The following is a 9,947-nucleotide window of genomic DNA, read 5'->3' on the forward strand; positions in this document are numbered from 1 at the left end:
CGTCCTGGCACCACATTGCCAGGTCTCTGACCACATCCCTGTTGGCTGTCTCGTCGTCTTGTGATCAGGCCTACCACAGTCATGTCGTCTGCAAATATAATGATGGTGTTGGTGTCGTGGGTGAACAGGGAGTACAGGAAGCAACTAAGCATGGACCTCTGAGGCGCCCCCGTGTTGAGAGTCAGCGTGGCGGATATATTGTTGCCTACCCTCACCACCTGGGGGTGGCCCGTCAGGAAGTCCAGGATCCAGTTGCAGAGGGAGATCTTCAGTCCCAGGGTCCTTAGCTTAATGAGTTGAGGGCACTATGGTGTTGAACGCTGAGCTGTAGTCAATGAACACCATTCTCACAGGTGTTTTTCCAGGTGGGAAAGGGCAGTGTGGCGTGCAATAGAGATCGAATCATCTGTGGATCTGTTGGGGCGGTAAGCGAATTGGAGTGGGTCCAGGGTTTCTGGGAATGATAGTGTTGATGTGAGCCATGACCAGCCTTTCAAAGCATTTCATGGCTACAGATGTGAGGACTATGGGTCGGTAGTCATTTAGGCAGGTTACCTTGGTGGTCTGCTTGAAACATGTAGGTATTACAGACTCGGTCAGGGAGAGGTTGAGAATGTCAGTTTAGACACTTGCCAGTTAGTCAGCGCATGCTCTGAGTACGCATCCTGTTCATCTCTCTGGCCCTGCGGCCTTGTGAATTTACACATTCTTCCGGAGCAACTGGTGCTCTCGTGCATGGTTCAGTGACGCTTGCCTCGAAGGAGCATAAAAGGCATATATCTTGGCTGGGCAGCTCCCGGCTGGGTTTCCCTTTGTAATCCGTGATAGTTTGCAAGCCCTGCCACATCCGACGGTGTCCAATTTAATGTCCAATTTGCCAAATATTGTCCCAAGAGTAATGACTGAAAGGGAACATAACGTTATGACTGTAACTACTGTTCCCTGAAGGAGGGAAACAAAGTACAACACCAGTTTGGCCCCGCACCGCCTGTTCCTGGGCTTGATGAAGAGCGGTACTGAATTGAAGGAATTAATCCGAGCCTCCCGCTTATTACCTGTGAAGACGAGGCTTCCAGCAATGCACAGATTTCATTGGCCTTGTCCAACTTGATTTTAGGTCTTTAATCAGACACAAAAGTGCGACTCCCCAAAGTTGTTGTTTCCCTCCATCAGGGAACAGTAGCGATTAACCAACGTTTGTTATTTTTTGTTTTTTAAACAACTAATTGACCAATATTGGTTCAATTATTTGAATTATTTTTCATTTTTTATTTTCTTTGTGAGCTCAATGCGTACATCGCACAGTTTCTCTAGTGATCAATCAGATCCAGCCTGAACTGTTCTAATATTCTATATAGTTTAGTGCATAAAATGTGGTAATTAACTACAATGAGCATAATCCATTGCGCATCTACTTGTCCGGTCTTTCTTTTACGACTGCTACTGAAGAGAGAAGAATGCGTGATCGTGAGGTGATTGAGGGCAGCCGTTGCTTCGCAAGGTATCTACCTGAAAATACATGCACTTTAAGTCACAGGTGTCAAACTCATTCCACGAAGGGCTGAGTGTTGGCAGGTTTTCAGTCCTCCCTTGTACTTGATTGATGAATTAAGGTAAGTAATTAGTAAGAAACTTGCCACACCTGGCTGCCTTGTCCTTAATTGAAAGGAAAAAAAACTTGCAGACAGTAGGCACTCCATGGAATGAGTTTGACACCCCTGATCTAAGTGATTGATAGTTGGTATTCAGCAGTCATAAAAGTATGCTTTATTTACTTTGATCACAAAATTGTGATTTAGTCAGAAATCATAGGCAGCAGCTTTATAGAGATGATGACTTGGAATTAAATAGTCATCAAATAAAACAAATGTAATACCTTTTTAAAGTAATGTAAATAAATGGTTAATAAGTAATAAGCCGTAATGGACAGTCACTACCATCATGGGACTTTTATTAAATGTTTTATTCTTTGTTGTTACATCATTCAACCCACATGAAATTACCTCAAAAAGCACTAATCCCTCAGCACTAGTCATAACGGTATGATCTTTCCTACACACGCATACAGAGTAAAACAATTCCCCCGAATCTCAAAAGGAACCATTGACAACTTGAGACAATCTGTTCATTGTGTATATTCGTATTTCTTTTATTTATTACTTTCAAATGACAATTTATCCCACTGCTGGCATTGTGCCAATCATAAGGATTCCCACCCCCCTACCCAAGTTTAAATTCGGACTTGAAATGCATGTGCCCTACTCAGACTTTCACGCTAAGCTCCCATTGATGCATGATCTACTCGTACGTTTGACTTACATGCAGGTATCTAAAGTTATGATTCTGCTTTCTATAACCAACAACTGAGCTGTATCAATGGAAAGCTATGGCTTGGCAAATGCACACTCTTAGAGTCAGATGCCCCATCCCCACTTCTCGTCTTCCACTTGTATGAATATCAGTTTTACCCTCTGCTATTTCTGTTTAGGCTATATGCATGGACTTTACATACCAGGTTCCATATACTGGTTTTAGCTCACACTAAGAGCACTAATTCTCACACCTGTTCCAGTGCCTCAACCTCTTTTCCACTTTTCTAACTATGTGATATCGCTTTTAGTCCCAAACATTCTGCAATACATGTTTGTGGGACCTAAGTACAGTGCCTTGCGAAAGTATTCGGCCCCCTTGAACTTTGCGACCTTTTGCCACATTTCAGGCTTCAAACATAAAGATATAAAACTGTATTTTTTTGTGAAGAAGCAACAACAAGTGGGACACAATCATGAAGTGGAACAACATTTATTGGATATTTCAAACTTTTTTAACAAATCAAAAACTGAAAAATTGGGTGTGCAAAATTATTCAGCCCCTTTACTTTCAGTGCAGCAAACTCTCTCCAGAAGTTCAGTGAGGATCTCTGAATGATCCATTGTTGACCTAAATGACTAATGATGATAAATACAATCCACCTGTGTGTAATCAAGTCTCCGTATAAATGCACCTGCACTGTGATAGTCTCAGAGGTCCGTTAAAAGCGCAGAGAGCATCATGAAGAACAAGGAACACACCAGGCAGGTCCGAGATACTGTTGTGAAGAAGTTTAAAGCCGGATTTGGATACAAAAAGATTTCCCAAGCTTTAAACATCCCAAGGAGCACTGTGCAAGCGATAATATTGAAATGGAAGGAGTATCAGACCACTGCAAATCTACCAAGACCTGGCCGTCCCTCTAAACTTTCAGCTCATACAAGGAGAAGACTGATCAGAGATGCAGCCAAGAGGCCTATGATCACTCTGGATGAACTGCAGAGATCTACAGCTGAGGTGGGAGACTCTGTCCATAGGACAACAATCAGTCGTATATTGCACAAATCTGGCCTTTATGGAAGAGTGGCAAGAAAAAATACATTTCTTAAAGATATCCATAAAAAGTGTTGTTTAAAGTTTGCCACAAGCCACCTGGGAGACACACCAAACATGTGGAAGAAGGTGCTCTGGTCAGATGAAACCAAAATTGAACTTTTTGGCAACAATGCAAAACGTTATGTTTGGCGTAAAAGCAACACAGCTCATCACCCTGTACACACCATCCCCACTGTCAAACATGGTGGTGGCAGCATCATGGTTTGGGCCTGCTTTTCATCAGCAGGGACAGGGAAGATGGTTAAAATTGATGGGAAGTTGGATGGAGCCAAATACAGGACCATTCTGGAAGAAAACCTGATGGAGTCTGCAAAAGACCTGAGACTGGGATGGAGATTTGTCTTCCAACAAGACAATGATCCAAAACATAAAGCAAAATCTACAATGGAATGGTTGAAAAATAAACATATCCAGGTGTTAGAATGGCCAAGTCAAAGTCCAGACCTGAATCCAATCGAGAATCTGTGGAAAGCACTGAAAACTGCTGTTCACAAATGCTCTCCATCCAACCTCACTGAGCTCGAGCTGTTTTGCAAGGAGGAATGGGAAAAAATGGCATTCTCTCGATGTGCAAAACTGATAGAGACATACCCCAAGCGACTTACAGCTGTAATTGCAGCAAAAGGTGGCGCTACAAAGTATTAACTTAAGGGGGCTGAATAATTTTGCACGCCCAATTTTTCAGTTTTTGATTAGTTAAAGTTTGAAATATCCAATAAATGTTTTTCCACTTCATGATTGTGTCCCACTTGTTGATTCTTCACAAAAAAATACAGTTTTATATCTTTATGTTTGAAGCCTGAAATGTGGCAAAAGGTCGCAAAGTTCAAGGGGGCTGAATACTTTCGCAAGGCACTGTATGTGACAGACTGTACAGTGACATTGGGACGGACACATTTTTGCTGGTTTTAGCTCTGTACTCCAGCACTGTGCAGACTGTTAGCTATAATTTGAGGGTATTTTCATCCATTTATAAATTACAGCAATTTTTGTACCTAATCCCCACATTTTAGGGGATCGAAAGTATTAGTACAAATTCACTTATCTGTATTAAAGTAGTAAAGTTCAGTTTTTGGTCCTTTATTCATAGCACACCATGACTACATCAAACATTTGACTGGAGTTACTTTTATTGTAAATAAGAATACTGTTTTTAAACACATCTACATTCATGTGGATGCTACCATGATTACGGATAATCCTGAATGAATCATGTATAATGAGCGCAAAAGGTACAGAGACACAAAATATCATACCCGCCAAAAATGATAACCTCGCTTGTTATTGTAATGGTGAGAGGTTAGCATGTCTTCGGGGTATGATATTTGTGTGCCTGTGACTTTCACTCATCATTATTCATGATTCATTCAGGATTATCTGTAATCATGGTAGCATCCACATTAATGTAGAATAGTTTAGAAACATATTTTTATTTACAATAAGTGACTGCAATATGACACAATACATTATTTACCATTCATTTCTGTTGCGCACAAAATAATCGGAAACACAACCAAAACAAACAGCAAATGCATCCAACAAATTTGTTGATGTCATTAGTCAGTCCCAATGTATGGTCAAACCTCGTCTGGGTCTCTCGCTCTGCGTTGAGAAGTGAAGAGACCAGGCTGTCCACAATACACTTGGGCACGGTCCTCAGCAGACCTTTACCCTGGTCAACATTACCATGACATGCAGAATCCCAGACATGTGTGTGTCTCACAGGAGATATTCCTAGCCAATTGTGCCTGAAATCCACAGCCATTCCTAAAACCCAATCAGCATTTCTCTGAATATGCAGTCAGCCAGCAATGTGTTTTAACACTCCTTCCTGTCAGTTCCGTGTATATTCAATTATTCACTATGCATATGGTTAACTTCCAGCTGGGGAACCACAAAATAGCCAGCAACACACACACACACACACACACACACACACACACACACACACACACACACACACACACACACACACACACACACACACACACACACACACACACACACACACACACACACACACACACACACACACACACACACACACACACACACACACACACACACACACACACACACACACACAGCCAACCGTATTTGCAAACACATAGCCACACACAAACACACAGCCAATGTTTGCTCTGACATGTCCCCCTTCTATTCCCATGCAGTTGCAACAGGAAAACTGTTCAATAGTGCCACAATTTTCTTAACTAGTCACCAATAAGTGCTTTTGCCCTGTCTGTCAATATTGTAAGATTGGTATTGATTTTGCATGTTTTCATGCAGAATATATTATTTTGTGATTTTTGTCAATGATATTAACATTAGTTATTGAAATTGCTGTTGTCCATAACTGTCATCTACCTATTTCTTTCATTAGTTGTTTTCTCACTTACACCTGACTGCATGACATTTTTCAAAATTTCTTTAGAGCTTTTGAAGTATCCCAGGACTTGACAAAGAGTTGATTTGGGTGTGGCTCTAGTTCTGGTATTGACCCTGTGTACTTGGCAAATCAGGCTGATGGGTGATCTGATTTTTCTCTTCTGCCAAAGCTAAGTAAGTAGAAGAGGTTGTTTTCCTCTGTGTAGGGTCAGTATGAGCAGAGGACACATTTCTTTGAATGGGTAAACATATGACACAGACAGTAATGAATCAGTATGTCATGGCAGAGGTGCATGATGATCTACTGCCAAATGCTTCATGGAGTTCTTGGCTTTCAGAAAACTGAGTCACTGACCAATAAAGCCAGGAACGCCAAGCCAACCATTACTCATCGAAACAAAGTACTTTGTACATCCAACTATTTTACTTTGGTATTGACATTTGAGCCCTGAAGAAATGGATGGACAGTTATTATGTTTTGTTACCTTTATTTAACTAGGCAAGTCAGTTAAGATTATTATATATTTTTTCAATGACGGCCTAGAAACAGCCTTTTTCAGGGGCAGAACGACAGATTTTTACCTTGTGAGCTTGGGGATTCGATCTTGCAACCTTTTGGTTACTAGTCCAACGTTCTAACCACTAGGCTACCTGCCGCCCCAATAGATATACAGTTGAAGTCGGGAAGTTTACATACACCTTAGCCAAATACATTTAAACTCAGTTTTTCACAATTCCTTACATTTAATCGTAGTAAAAATTCCTTGTCTTAGGTCAGTTAGGATCACCACTTTATTTTAAGAATGTGAAATGTCAGAATAATAGTAGAATGATTTATTTCAGTTTTTATTTCTTTCACCACATTCCCAGTGAGTCAGAAGTTTACATACACTCAATTAGTATTTGGTAGCATTGTCTTTAAATTGTTTAACTTGGGTCAAACATTTTGGGTAGCCTTCCACAAGCTTCCCACAATAAGTTGGGTGAATTTTGGCCCATTCCTCCTGACAGAGCTGGTGTAACTGAGTCAGGTTTGTATGCCCCCTTGCTCGCACACGCTTTTTCAATTCTGCCCACAAATATTCTATAGGATTGAGGTCAGGGCTTTGTGATGGCCAGCCACTCCAATACCTTGACTTTGTTTTCTTTAAGCCATTTTGCCACTGACTGACTGATGTCTTGAGATGTTGCTTCAATATATCCACACCATTTTCCTCCCTCATGATGCCATCTAATTTGGGAAGTGCACCAGTCCCTCCTGCAGCAAAGCACCCCCACAACATGATGCTGCCACCCCGTGCTTGACGTTTGGGATGATGTTCTTCGGCTTGCAAGCATTCCCCTTTTTCCTCCAAACATAACGATGGTCATTATGGCCAAACCGTAGTCTGGCTTTTTTATGGAGGTTTTGGAGCAGTGGCTTCTTCCTTGCTGAGCGGCCTTTCGGGTTATGTCAATATAGGACTCATTTTACTGTGGATATAGATACTTTTGTACCCGTTTCCTCCAGCATCTTCACAAGGTCCTTTGCTGTTGTTCTGGGATTGATTTGCACTTTTCACACCAGAGTGTGTTGATCTCTGGGAGACAGAACACGTCTCCTTCCTGAGCGGTATGACGGCTGCGTGGTCCCATGGTGTTTATACTTACGTACTATTGTTTGTACAGATGAATGTGGTACCTTCAGGCATTTGGAAATTGCTCCCAAGGATGAACCAGACTTGTGGAGGTCTAAAAAATTAAATTCTGAAGTCTTGGATGATTTCTTTTGATTTTCCCATGATGTCAAGCAAAGAGGCACTGAGTTTGAAGGTAGGCCTTGAAATACACCTTCAATGGACTGAAATTATGTCAATTAGCCTATCAGAAGCTTCTAAAGCCATGACATAATTTTCTGGAATTTTCCAAGCTGTTTAAAGGCACAGTCAACTTAGTGTATGTACATTTCTGACCCACTGGAATTGTGATACAGTGAATTATAAGTAAAATAATCTGTCTGTAAACAATTGTTAAGAAAATTACTTGTGTCATTCACAAAGTAGATGTCCTAACCGACTTGCCAAAACTGTAGTTTGTTAACAAGACATTTGTGGAGTGGTTGAAAACAAGTTTTAGTGACTCCAACCTAAGTGTATGTAAACTTCTGACTTCAACTGTAAATATGTCGCCTTTTCTCTCTCTAAAGTAGGAATGGAAATTACTTTTCTATATAGTTTTTTTTTGATCAGCCAAGTCTTTCCTTCAAAATGGCTATCCATGTGTTGACCTAAGACTTAGAAACTCAGACTTTTGCTACTATGTTCAGTTTCCCCAAAAAGCTTGTCCATTTCATGTAACATCCATAACATTCTTATTTGCTTTATTTCTCTAACATAACATTTAGAGGTCTGTTTTGGGGTGATATACAGTACCAGTCAAAAATTTGTACACACCTACTCTTTCCAGGGTTTCTCTTTATTTTTTACTATTTTCTACATTGCAGAATAATAGTGAAGACATCAAAACTATGAAATAACACATGGAATCATGTAGTAACCAGAAAAGTGCTAAACATATGAGATTCTTCAAATTAGCCACCCTTTGCCTTGGAAAAGCATTCCAGGTGAAGCTGGTTGAGAGAATGCCAAGAGTGCAAAGCTGTCAAGGCAAGGGGTGACTACTTTGAAGAATCTAAAATATAGTTTGATTTGTTTAACACTTTTTTGGTTACTACATGATTCCATATGTTATTTCATAGTTTGTCTTCACTATTATTCTACAATGTAGAAAACAGTAAAAAATAAAAATAAAAACTTGAGTAGGCGTGTCAACTTTTGACCGGTACTGTACACAAAGATTAATTTAAATTTTGTTTTTACATTGTGAGACATTAAAGTTCTAATTTTGCGTACAAATGTAATGTCCATAATGCTGGAATCACCCCAAGTGTTATAGCCTATTGAGAAAAGATTTGTCAAATCAATGAGACTTTCATGTGAATTGATTTGAATGAAATTCTACTTTTTTTATATCACTTCAGTTCAATTTAGATTCTGCTTCCTGTGGGGTGTGGCCAATTCAAATGTGGTGTTTAAATTAATTCAGAATTGGCTCCAACGCTAAGGTGCGCACACACACACACACACACACACACACACACACACACACACACACACACACACACACACACACACGTGTCTCATTCCCATAGGTTTGAACACATACAGACACACTCCTGCCAGTGCCCAGACAGGCATGCAGCAGCCATGAACTTTCACACACTAGTCTGGGCACTGAGCCAACACGGTACAGGGAAACACCCCCACCGTGCTCCGCTCCGCTCTGCTGCGCTGCATAGCAAACAAGCTCTCCAACTGGGCCAAACCAATGCTCAGCACTCCACTGCACAATGAGCCCTATTCTTCCACAGGATTTTTAATTTTTTTATAATCAATATTAATCTCCTCGTTCAGGCCCGGAATTTATTAAAATGTCTGGTGATAGAAAGGCAATTTGTGTGGTCTAGCTGCCACCAGTGTACTTAGTTACCAATAGTAAGTTATCTTGCATGAAGAATTGGACAGGACCTAAGATGCCTATCCTAACATAAGCTACGAAACCATGGTACATTGATGCCTATATCTGAGATGACAAGAAGTGCACCAGCGGGAATGGAAACTTGGCTCCTGCTTGTACAGAGGTCCACGCAGCCATCAATATGCAACACGAGAGCAGACAGACAGAATTTGATGACCTATTATAATGTCAAACAATTATGAAACTCTGAATTGCATAACCCCGAAATGGAAACATTATTAAAAGGAGGGAGACCTTTCCAAAAAATTCTCTCTCCAATTTTGTTCTTTAATGTAGGGCCTACAGACAAGTTCCTTCCACTTGCCTCCTCCATTTTTGCAGTAATGCTGCAATCAGTTTATTGTAATTTTGGATAGAGCAGAGCAGGCATTTCCATATTTTTGTTATCTCAATGTATTACATTCCACCAGTCCTATTTACAATATCATTAACAAAAATGAAACCTTTTTATTTTTTTCTATTATTATTATTATTATTATTTTTAATCAATTATATATTGAGTTTAACCATAACATTTCTTGTAATATTTGTTCTGTCATTTCTGTTGGATAACACTG

This window comes from Oncorhynchus keta, chromosome 21 (assembly GCF_023373465.1).
Source record: "Oncorhynchus keta strain PuntledgeMale-10-30-2019 chromosome 21, Oket_V2, whole genome shotgun sequence".
NCBI lineage: Eukaryota > Metazoa > Chordata > Actinopteri > Salmoniformes > Salmonidae > Oncorhynchus > Oncorhynchus keta.